This window comes from Schistocerca piceifrons, chromosome 2 (genome assembly GCF_021461385.2).
Source record: "Schistocerca piceifrons isolate TAMUIC-IGC-003096 chromosome 2, iqSchPice1.1, whole genome shotgun sequence".
Lineage (NCBI taxonomy): Eukaryota > Metazoa > Arthropoda > Insecta > Orthoptera > Acrididae > Schistocerca > Schistocerca piceifrons.
Window position 1 is genome coordinate 484,968,798 of NC_060139.1, and position 13,300 is coordinate 484,982,097.

Sequence of the window (13,300 nt, forward strand, 5' to 3'; positions counted from 1 at the left end):
CTGTGTACTGAAATTATTTTGGTAGTTTAGCTGTTGTTTGCGTGTCTGCAGAGCATTATTTCGGTAATTTACAAGTAGTTTACAGCTCTGTAGACTGTGTGGCGGACCCCAACCACGTCAGAGTGTGTGTGTTGTATCAAATCCATTCCTAAATAAAATGTTCCAAAGTAAGTAAAGGGCACTCCTTCCTCTCTCCAGCAGCCCAGTGCAGGCTGAGTCATTTTCCCCTCCAGACAGCCATCTTGGGTTACATCACGGAATGGACGACAGTGCCCTCTGGTTGCAGTACTGTGTACTAGATCAGTACTCTGTACCCCATGGCGATCACACTGTTGCCCGCCATTTCCGCCACCATCTTGGATTACGTTACAGAATGGACGACAGTGCACACACTTGATGGAAGTACTGCCTCTAATTATTTAAATAAATAGTGCATGCAAAATACTTATGTCTAGCACAGACTGAGTCCTTTTCCCCTCCAGTTCCTAGGACGAGGTGGGGGTCGGGTGTTAGTGGAGGTAGCCCAAGTGACCTATTTTCACACAAGTTTCTTAGGTTTGTAGAGGTATGTTACATTGTCCTGATGGAATTCGAACTTCCTGCCATTTTCTGAGGGAGGGGAGGGGAGAGGGGGTTGGTTAGTGGAGGTAGCCCAGTTGTCCTATCTTCCCGCCAAAATCCGCCATCTCGGATGACGTCATGGCCGCCTTCCTAGAAGACATCATGCACTGTTGCCAAGTCTACAGGCCGCCATCTTGGATTACGTCATCGCTGCCATCTTGGATACATCTGGCAACAATGAAGAGTGGGCAGAACATACTTAGTCCCCCTACTCACGTGAAGTGTGTGATTTGTCATTGTCATACTGCAGGAAAACATTTCCCTTTTCCTTTCAGACCCTTGTTATCCGTCGTTTCAGAGTTCTCTGCATTGTGATGTAATGCTCTGAATTTATTATTGTTCCACGATCAAGGAAATCACCATCTGCGTCCCAGAACACTGTGGCCATGATTTTTCCAGCTGATGGCTGCATCTTGAATTCCTTTTTCTGGGGCGAGCGTTTGTGTCGATATTCCATAGACTGACATTTCGTCTCTGGGTCGTAAAGGTGTACCATGTTTCGTCTCCTGTCACAGATGAATGGAGAAAGGCGTCACTTCATTCTCGTAACACTAGAGGAGTTCCTGCCAAATGTAAAGTCTGTGTGCTTTCATTTCACGAGTCAGCATCTGGGGTACCCACCTTGCGTGGATCTTCCGATAGCGAAGCAAAGCAGTAATGTGACCCACACGCTTTTGTTAAATGCCAATTGTGCATGCAGTTTCTCTCTGAGTGATACGACGATCTTCCTGAATCTCTCTGTCAACATTTTGCTAGTGAAACTCTGTGGTTGCTGTTATAGGACATCCAACTCTTTGTTTGTGACGCAGGTCATATGTTCCCGCCTCAGTATCTTTAAACTTACTCGCCCAATGACACACAGTAGTCACATCAACACAATCACCATAAACTGCTTTCATCCTCTGATGAATCTCCTTTGGGGTGACACCTTATGCTGTCAAGAATTCAATGAGTGCACATTGCTTAAATCACAATGACTGACCATCTGCGCAGGGTTCTATACTTTACACTGTAACAACACAACCATTCAATGCTAAGGCTTCCCGCCAACTGGAGCAGTAGAGAAGAGGCTATGGAACAAGCCAGTACCTGCCGCATACCAATGCTGCCAACTGTTGAAGAGTTATGAACATGGAGGCATTACTTGTCAGTCCACCGTCGTAGAAATCATGTGGTTTTGAGGCCAAGAACCCATCGAGCCATGTTTTGGAGTGAGTTTCCATCAGGAAAGGAAGTTTCTTGAAGGTTATTCGATAGAGAGCGAAAGAGTTGAAAATCTGAGGGTACAAGATCAGGTGTGGAATGATCTTTTTTTTTTGTCAGCGTAGCAGAATGTGGGCAGGCGGAGTATCATAACTTCATGCAGTCTTCCTAGCCATTGTTCTCGGATTGTGGCCTCAAGACACCTCAGTTGTTGACAGTAAACGTCAGCAGTGATGCTTACACCTTGAAAAGCAATTCGTAGTGCACCACGGCGTAGCTGTTCCACCAGATGCGTAACATCATCTTTTGTTGATTCACACATGTCTTTGTACAGGGAGTTTCCGCTTCGTTTGGGTTCAACCATTCCTTTCTTTTCCTTGTGTAAGAATAAAGACATCATTTATTGTCACCAGTAACGACACAGGGTGGGGATGATTGGTCTTGCTCACAAACCAATTGATGATGATCAAGCAGAGATGCACATATTGCCAACCAGTTATTTTTATTATTTTGGTTTAGAACAAGCAGTATCTATACACCAGATTATTGAATCTTCCCCACTGCATGCAAATGTCGCACACTGGTAGAATTGTCACAGTTCATCACAACTGCCAATTCTCGAGTATACTGGAATGGATCATTGTGGATTAATGTGTTCAAACGATCTTCATCAAACCCTGGAAGTGTTTCTGAATGTGGAGAGTCACTAATATCTAAATGATCCACCGGAAAACGAGAAATCCATTTTCTTTACATGTTTTACCTGGTGACATTGTTCCCACATATGGCGCAAATGTTTCTGGCTGCCTCCGCTGCTGTCACCCCTCTACTGAACTCAATCAGAAGAATATGTCGCATATGTTCCGATTTCTTCACTTACCAGTCCATTTTCTAGCGTCACTGCTCAACTCACTATCTCCAAAAGACCAAAATGGCTATATGTAAACCCAAAGAGCAACAGTGAACTACAAATAAAAAGTGACAATCGATAAACAACCCTTTAGCAGCTTGGAATACCAATATGCAAAACAAAAGCGCTACAAACTTATGCACCTATCTAATATTTGATGCAAGTTTACTAAAAGCATATTGTGGGGAAGTAGTCTCTGTGGCTGCCTACCACCTTAATAGATAACCTACAAAATTTTTAAAAGGCATGACATCAGAAGAAGCATTTACCAGAAGAAAACAAAATCTTCAGCATTTAAGAATATTTTGCATGACAGCTTTGTTTATGTACCTAATACAAGCAGATGTAAATGGGATAAGAAGAGCACTGGTTGCATATTGGTGTAATATTGTGAACAGAGTAAGGCATATCGCTATTTCAACCCAATCAACTAAAAGTAATAAAAGGGACAGATACTGTTCAAAGGAATGATGATATAACTGCATCTAAAAAGTCTCAGCTGCTGGAAATTATTCCCGAAATTAAGCAAGAGGAAACAGAAATAACTGAATCTGACCCTCTTGCAGGAGAGAATGATGATCACTCAGGATGTACACTGATAAGTCAAAATATTATGATCACTGCTCATCATGAAGTTAGATGCCACCTGGTCGCGTTGCGGGCATGTGACATGCTAACAAAAGTATCTAAGCGGATGGTGGATCACCCTAGCAAAGATGTGCTATGTATGGGGAAATCCATTGAGTTAAGTGACATTGACGAATGGTAGATTATTATGCAGAGCCTGTAAACGAGTATCTCGAAAACAGTGAAGCTGTTCGAGTGTTCTCGTGCTACTGTCGTGAGCATCTACAGAAAGAGGTAGGAGGACAGTGCAACTACCACTAGGCACTAAATGAATGGACGTCCACGACTCTTCATAGAATGTGGGGTTTGGAGGCATGTCTAAGTAAGATAGATCGTGATCTATGGCACCTCTGCCGAAAGAACATAATGCTGGTGCACCCGCAAGTGTTTTTGAGTACACCGTTCATCGTACATTGTTGAACACGGAGCTCCGCAGCAGACCACCCACACGTGTTCACATGTTGACCCAACGAGATCGTCAATTACGATTGCGGTGGGCACGGGACCATCGGGACTCGACCGCCGTTGAATGGAATCGTGTTCGATCTTTAGGTGAGTCACATTTTTGCTACACTAGGTCGAGGGTTGTCACTACAAACACCGTCATCTAGAAGAATGACGACTAGAAACATGAAGCGCGCCACGGACGCAGGCTGGTGGGAGCAGTATTATGCTATGGGACACATTCCCCTGTGCTTGCACTGGGACCTGATGTAGTAATCCAAGATATGCTGACAACTGCAAACCATCTGCGTCGATTCATGCTTGACATGTTCGCTGGCGGCGATGTCGTCTTTCAGCAGCATAATTATCCATGTCTTGGAGCCATAACCGTGCTTCAGTGGTTTGACGTATATTATAATAAACTCACGTTGGGGTCTCAACGGCCAAATTCTCCTGACGTAAATCCTAAGGAACCCATCTGGGTCGCTATCGGTCGCTATCACAGCGTACGAAAATCAGCGGCCCATTATTTAAGCGAATTACATGACTTGTGCGTAGACATCTAATGCCAAATACCTCCACAAACCTACCAACAAACTGTCGGATATCTGATACGCAAAATTAGTGATGCATTTCGTTCAAAAGACGGATAAATAAGCTATTAACCACGTGGTCATAATGTTTTGGCTCATCGGCGTATTTTAGGCGACAAAGCAGCTCCGATCACAGCAGCTTAGATGATTCAAATTCACCAGGTGCTACTAAAAATTCTGCACCCTCATATCAAAGTCAAACACTCAGAATTCAGAAACTAATAAGGATGAGTTATTACAGACCTATTACTCACTAGAGACAGTGAAGAAGCTTTCTGAAGTGAAGAATTTATTGGGCACCAGAATCACAAGAGATCGCAAAAAGGGACTATTACAATTAGATCAATCCCATAATATAGAGCAAACATTAAATAAATAATTGCAATCCACTGTCGACACCTTTGGGCAGCAATCAAGAACTTACACACCATATGGGCAACAATACAGAGGAATAAAAAAAGTCATAAGACATATTCCCTACAGAAATGCTTAGGTAATTTGATGCGTCGGAGTTGGGAACCAATCTGATCACACTTTCACAGTAACAGCTGTAAGTCGCTTCAAAAATTATACAGGCATGATTCACTGTGAGGCAGTAAAAGGAATCATGAGATACTTGAAAGGGACCAAGGTCCTGAAACAGCAGTCTTCTACGGAAAAGAATCAAGGCATCACAAGATATGCTGATGAAGACTGACCAGGAGACAAAGTAGACAGGAGGTCGGTCACCTGGTTTCTGTTTAAATCACAAGGAGCTGTGATTTCCTGGAGCAGCGAGAAGCAACACACGGTGAATTTACCAACTACTGAAACTGAGTACATGGGCCTGATCTCACCTCTGGCTAGAGAAGTTAAAAAAGAAAGTTTTCCTATGCACTGAAACTGATCCCATTTAAGTTTATTGTGATAACAAAGGTGCAGTTGACTTAGCCAAAACAGGTGACTACAATGAATGAACAAAATACATAGATATCAGACATCATTTTATTAGAGAAAAAATAGATCTAGCCCAAGTACAGTGGAACAAATCCCGATTGAGCAAATGCTCACTGCTGCATAAGAACAACACACTCACAAGAATAGACATACTAAATTATTAAGCCGTGTGTGGTTATAGTATGAAGTTTTTCAGTAATAAGCACTGATTCTTTAGGGGTGTTAGAAATGAGAAACTGTGCTCGTGCTATAATACATGTTCTTTGCCATTCATTTCCATGTCTGTTGTTTATTCTCGTTCAAAAGTTTGTTTTAAATGCTAAGTACGTGCATTAGTACAGTAAAACGCTTCTTATATGCTACTTCAAACTGCGATTGCTTTTTTTCGCTTTACCAACTGTTTAAAAAAAGGAAAAAAGAAAAGAAATTTCAAAAACGACAGCGATTTTAATTTCTTAAGCGGCAGTTGGAGGGGGGGTTGCCATGTAACAAACGAATACAATTAATGCAATAGTTGAGCTAACAGTATGGATACTTTTCTGCTGGGCTAGCTCCCCCAAGTAAGTGTCAAAGAAGTGTCGGTGAGAACAGTAATAACTCAGACTTATGCGATAGGTAAAAACCATGTACATGGAATTGGTGGGTGTCGGGGTGCAATTTTACATATAAATACATACAAATTATGTTCAGTTTTGGATCAGAGACTAATGAAAACAACGTACTTTACAATAGAAATGTTTAATGAAATGTTGAACAATACAACAAATTATGTTTCAGTACATTGTAATCATTGCAACAATGGAAACCGAAGTCATTGTGATACAGAAAATCTAACAATGTCATCAGATGGATTTTCTTAGCAGAAATGTGCATTTTGTTGGGGTCTATTTTTTAAAAATTTGTAATCCTTTTTCCATTGAACTTATGTCTTCTGCCAAGTTTACTACTGTAATTTGAACTTCTGATAGAACTGTGTCTAAAGAATCAGGTACAGTAGTTCAAAATTTTGCTCTTGCTCACATATTTATTTAAGCTCATCAGTTGTCAGCTCTTAATTGTGTGAATCCACCAGTTCCAGGACACAACCACCATCCACCGTTAAATTTAGTTGTTAGACAAGATTGGTCACTTCTTCAGTCACATCATTAATTTCATCAGGATCTGGGTTGATTCACCCTGGGTTTCAGTAGTGAAAAAAAAGGAGACAGTTTTTTTCCAGTCACTGTTTAAAGGTATTTGTGAAATTTCGTTCCAAGATTGTACAAGAATTCTCACAGCATCTAAAACATTGAATTGCTTCCATATGTCTTTAACAGAGAGCTCATTTTTTTGTCTTGTATCTTCATGGAAAACACAAACGACTGTCTCATGTAGTAGTAGTAGCTTTATTCATCCATAGATCTCTTTTTAAAGTATATAGAACATGTCAAAGTATTTACAAATTTAGATCAATTTTAAATAAGCTGATTCGTATACATGTATATTTACAGACTTCTAGTTAGAGACAATCATTAGATTTACTCCTGGCACATGGTCCTCTTCTATCTAATGACAGCCCACAAATATGAGAGTTAACTGCATCATTATATAATTTTTTAACCTCCGATAGGTAACATGGTGCTGTAAATCCTATGAACATCCATGAGAGTTTTTCAAGCTCAGTGAGCAATCAAAGCGTAGGATTATCCCCGACATAAGATTCATAGCAGTTAAGACTTGAATTGTATAAACATGCAAGCTGGCATGCTGCTGCATACAATACATGTTTTTGCGTGCAGGATGTGATGCTTAGAGGTTCCCTTCAGAGCGGGTGATAGGAAAGGAGACATTAGAATCCGCATATACAACAAATGGACATTGTTCCTGGTGGTGAGCATTCCTGAATTTAATGAACTTGTTTTATTCTGTAATCATTACAACATGTAGTGGATACTTGGATTCACATTCCTGCAGACTTGTTTTTAAATGCTTATCTTACAAAAAAGCATTTAGACACCTGAAGAAAATGTGTTGTTATGTTCTTTTTTCGACAACTGGCTGTAAAGGAGACAGGACAAGTCTTTGCTGATTATCACCTTCATGGAAGAGCAGCATATTTACAAGAAGATCACACTCACCTGCATGTTTCAAAAAATGGTGTGGTCCAACTACAGTATGCTTGTCCAGCATTTTGTGCCTCAAATTTTAGTACATCCTGAAGCTTTACGAGCAACTCAGTACCATCAAATTTATAACATCCACGAATGTAAAGCCCTATTCCGTATCGAGATGTGCGCTCTGGATTCTGTTTAATTTTTCTTTTGCAAGACAGGACAGACCATGCAAAACAATCGTTATCCTTTTCATTTTGAATGTTGACACAAGCCTGCGACCAGTTAGTTCATGAGCACACACGAATAGTAAACGGTTGTGAAAACACACTTGACCTCTTAGCAACAAATAATCCTGAGTTAATAACGAGCATCAAAACGGAAAAATAAACGAAAAATATACCTATTCAAAAAAGCAGATAAAAATTCAATCGACGCCTTCCTGAGAGACAATCTCCACTCCTTCAAAATTAATAAATAAGTGTAGAGCAGATGTGGCTTGAATTCAAAGAAATAGTATCGATAGCAATTAGGAGATTTATACCAAATAAACTAACAAACGACGGAGGTGATCCTCCTTAGAACACAAAGGACTTTTGCAGGAACAACGAAGCAAACATGCCAAATTTAAACAGACGTAAAATCCCCAAGATTGGCGATCTGTTACAGAAGCTCGAAATTTAGCGCGGACTTCAATGCGAGATGCTTATAAAAGTTTCCACAACGAAACTTTGTGTCGAAATCTAGCAGAAAATCAAAACAAATTCTGGTCGTATGTGAAGTATGTTAGCGGCTAGAAACAATCAATGCCATCTCTGCATGATAGCAAGGGAGATACTGTCGAAGACAGTACTGCCAAAGCAGAGTTACTAAACATAGCCTTCCGAAGACAGTGCTTCCAAAGCAGAGCTACTAAACACAGCCTTCCGAAATGCCTTCGCAAAAGAAGACAAAGTAAATATTCCAGAATTCGAATCAAGAACAGCTGCCAACATGAGTAACGTAGAAGCAAATAACCTCAGAGTAGTGAAGCAACTTAAATCACTTAATAAAAAAAATGTTCAAATGTGTGTGAAATCTTATGGGACTTAACTGCTAAGGCCACTACTTAACCTAAATTATCCTAAGGACAAACACACACACCCATACCCGAGGGAGGACTCGAATCTCCGCTGGGATCAGCCGCACAGTCCATGACTGCAGTGCCCAGACCACTCGGCTAATCCCGCTCGGCATCACTTAATAAAAACAAGTCTTCTGGTCCAGACTGTATACCAATTAGGTTCCTTTCAGTGTATGCTGATGCATTAGCTCCATACTTAACAATCATATACAACCGTTCTCTCGACGAAAGATCCGTATCCAAAGACTGGAAAGTTGTACAGGTCACAGCAATACTCAAGAAAGGTAGTAGGAGTAATCCACTTCATTACAGGCCCATATCATTAACGTCGATATACAGCAGGATTTTGGAATGTATGTTGTGTTTGAACATTTATAATTACCTCGAAGAAAGTGGTCTATTGACACACAGTCAACATGGGTTTAGAAAACATCGTTCTTGTGAAACACAACTAGGTCTTTATTTGCATGAAGTGTTGAGTGCTATTGACAAGGGATTTCAGATCGATTCCGTATTTCTGGATTTGCAGAAGGCTTTTGACAATGTATCACACAAGCGGCTTGTAGTGAAATTGCATGCTTATGGAATATCGTCTCTGTTATGTGACTAGATTTGTGATTTCCTGTCAGAGAGGTCACAGTGCACAGTAATTGATGGAAAGTCATCGAGTAAAACAGAAGTGATTTCTGGCGTTCCCCAAGGTAGTGTTACAGTCCCTTTGCTGTTCCTTATCTATATAAACGATTTGGGAGACAATCGGAGCAGCTGTCTTAGGTTATTTGCAGATGACGCTGTCGTTTATCGACTAATAGTCATCAGAAGATCAAAACAAATTGCAAAACGATTTAGAAAAGATGTCTGAATGGTGCGAAAATGGACAGTTGACACTGAATGACAAAAAGTGTGAGGTCATGCACGTGAGTGCTAAAAGGTTACACGATAAATCAGTCAAATCTAAAGGCTGTAAATTCAACTAAGTAGCTAGGAATTACAATTACGAACAACTTAAATTGGAAGGAAAACATAGAAAGTGTTGTGAGGAAGGCTAACCAAAGACTGTGTTTTATTGGCAAGACACTTAGAAAATGTAACAGATTTTCTAAGAAGACTGCTTGTCCGTCCTCTTTTAGAATATTGCTGTGTGGTGTGGGATCATTACAATGTAGGACTGACAGAGTACATCGAAAAAGTTCAGAGAAGGGCAGCATGTTTTGTATTATTTGCGAAATATGGGAGAGAGTGTCACAGAAGTGATACAGGATTTGGGCTGGACATCATTTAAAAAAAGGCGTTTTTGTTGCGGCGGAATCTTCTCTCGAAATTCCAATCACCAACTTTCTCCTCTGAATGCGAAAATATTTTGTTGACACAGACCTACATAGGAAGAAACGATCACCACGATAAAATAAGGGAAATCAGAGCACGTGCAGAAAGGTATACATGTTCGTTCTTTCCGCGCACTATATGATATTGGAATAATAGAGAATTGTGAAGGTGGTTCGATGAAACCTCTGCCAGGCACTTAAATGTGATTTGCAGAGTATCCATGTAGATGTAGCTGTAGATTCTTAATATCCTCAGGGAGTTTGATATAACTGGACCATCCATTTAACGGTTGATAGACGGGAATATGGATGTTGAGGTGTGTTATTTGGCTGAGTGCTTTAGCTGCCCTCTTACTTCCGTCTCGGAGAACTGAGCCAGTAAAGCACCCGAGGTGGATTCAAAATACCACTTGGCGATTGATGTACTCCGATATATAAAGCCATTACCACCCCAGATGTAGTCCAGGCTTTTCTCCTCAGCTGCACCCTGCTGTTTGTGAGGTTGACTCAACTCGCAGCAGAGTACTGTGTTACACTTAATAGCATTAAATCTTGGATCATTTACGGCTTTGAGGAGCTCTGCCTCCAGCACCAGGAGGCATGCTTTTAGAAACCTCACTGGGTCGCTACACCCCCTCCAGGTGGATTCTCGATTCTAGCGAACGAGATATGCCGCTCAAAGACCGTAGCAACTAACAAGTATTGCAGAGGCATCATGAGGCCACTAATCTGATGTCCTTCACTATCAAGAGCAGTACCGCTAGCCACAGGTTCAGTGTCATTAACACAATAATTGGGAGACGATTACATCCCTTGCTTGGGGAGGAGGTGCCTTCTGGGGTGAGGGGTATGTGCAGATGCACACATACCTGTCGCTGCCTGTGAGGAAAAACAACCGGAGATGGAGTAGGAGGAGGTAGTGGCGGTGAGCCGTTTATGAAAAGCAGTTGATCAAGTCTCTCTTGAATACTTTTCCTGGCCTTTATTACATACTATCATGCAGTTAGCATGTCAATCTACATTTGGCTGTGGTAGTGCTATAGTGTGGCTGGATGACCTACCTGTAGCAACCCCTCTTTCTCCCCCCTCAGGGACAGATACTGTTTATCCCATCTGTTTGCGTCGTCCATGTGATAGTGTGACAACGTTTTAGAAATGTTTGTGAATCGTGTAATTTAGGCAGGACGTAGGTACGTGCCTGGTATTACCTAATCGGGTGTGAGAAACTGTCTAAAAACCACATCCAGGCTGACCAGCAAACCGGCACTCGTCATTAATCTGCCGGACGTAATCGATCCGGACAGAGCACCTCCCCAAATCCCAGATGTGGCGTGTTAATGCACACAATTGTCTGGTACAAGGTGACCGCCTTGTCCATAGTGGGTTAATGTCAGACCTGTTATTGCGTGTTTGTGGTGGAAAATGGAATTTTTCACTAATGTTCGCGTTCAGTTAGAGAGTGCATCAATACTAATGGAGTGATTGTGGTCCATGCAATAGTAATAAATACCCTCATGTATTCGCCTGCACGTAGCAGTTGTTCACTTTCGTGACTTTCACATCTTCAGCGACCTGAAGAAAGATGTGCATGGACGTCTCTCAGAAATACTTGAGCTTCGTACAACAGTCACAGGTTTTTCGCGCCTCTGCCACTGCCGCCCCGCCTTGGGCATGTCATGTGGACCATTCCATTGATGCGACAGTGTCCATAAATAGCGTAGCCCTGCACTTGTCTGACAGTTTTCGCAACTCTTTGAAGCCTTTGGATACGCGCCACTGGTAGCAGAGCGATTGATTTTGTCTTTGTTTACGTTTTTCGACGTGAATCACTCCCTGGGCTGTCTGCGCATAATTATGATGACTTTTGCTATGTTCTGGGCTGCGCTTCCGGCTATACATTCATTTCGTGAACTCCACCATCATCAAACACGGGAACCACATGTTTGCTCCACTAGTCTCTGCGTCACTGCCTCTGGGAGTGATTGTAAACTGTGTTCTGTCTATGCTGAGTGGGGTAGAAATCATTTCCACGTGGTATGGTACATAGCAGAATGCTATTTCCTTTCCTTCACGCTTTAGTACATAAAGTGTGCCTTGCATGTTTGGGACCATACATTTTCTGTATGGCTTGTAGAGCGCTTAGGAAATCAGAGCAGACAAGAAAGTTATTCCATCGATTGCATCTCATCTGCTCCAGTGCTTTCAGGATTGTTTAGAGGTCTTTGTCAATGACTGTAAATTCGTCAGGATTCCCAATCTAAGTACGCTGAAAACTACAGAGCAGCCGACAAAATGATGCTGTCGAGAGACGAGTGACTAAAAATCAGAAGTGCATCTGGCATTCGGTTGAAATTGGAATGCGGTCACATGATGGCACTCGCTCTCTATGTTTGAGACACCATTTTGGGTTCATCATATTTCACTTGTTTCCATATTACAGCCTGTGTGTTATGAGAGTATGCTATTTTACAGTAGAGGTAAAATGAAGGCTTATCACTCCAGGTGTGATCTGTTATAATTAAATATCAGTTTATGGAACATCATTTGTTAAAGTCCTAAGGAAATTTACCATGAACAGTTTTAAAGCATCAATCTATATGCAGTTGCAGTGATCCTGTGGTTAGAGATATGTCATTATAGAGTCAAAGACAGTAAGTTTGACAGGGCATGTTTAGAAAACAAGTGCATACTCTGATTAAAATTACTTTGTGATTGATCTATCAGTGAGTCAATTGGCAGGAGCTAGGCACCAGCCAATCACAGCTGGTTCTTGGGCTCCAGGTGCTTGCTGTGTTGCCTGCTCTGTGAGTACAAGCAGCAGAGCCTTGCCAGGTGACGTGACCTGCAGGATTTGGGCAACATACAGGCGGGAATGCCACAAGGGCGGCATTGGAGGGGAAGGAGCGCGAAATATACAGTGATTTTTGCGTTGTTGCATTATAAAAATATACTTATGCAAATAAGGCAAATGTATACCTGCAGCTGAAGCTTGTCTTTGATAGACATTTTAGTTTCTATGTAAAAATATTGAAAAGAAATGTTTCAGATTCACCATTTTATCACACAATCATATATAAACTATTTGATTAAAAGCATCGATTGTTTTGCAATTTATAATTTCATATTGTAACTTGCCTTCAGTGATCATAGTTATTAATATGTTTTTAAAAAGTAACCTATAGCAGTTAATTTGGAGAGCTTGCAGTGAAAATGTAATCGCTTTACACTCAAAAGACTTAAGATATTATGTTACTGTACACGAAATGCAGCCATCATACTGAAGTTCTTTTTAAGGATGAAGGGAGTCATATCTCAGTATACTGCTGAGTAAGTATAATTAGCTTTCCGTTATTTTTCTCTAAGAAAATATCGTTCTTATTGTAATGTGGTCATAAAATTAATAACTCTCGTTTTAGTATAATACTTTT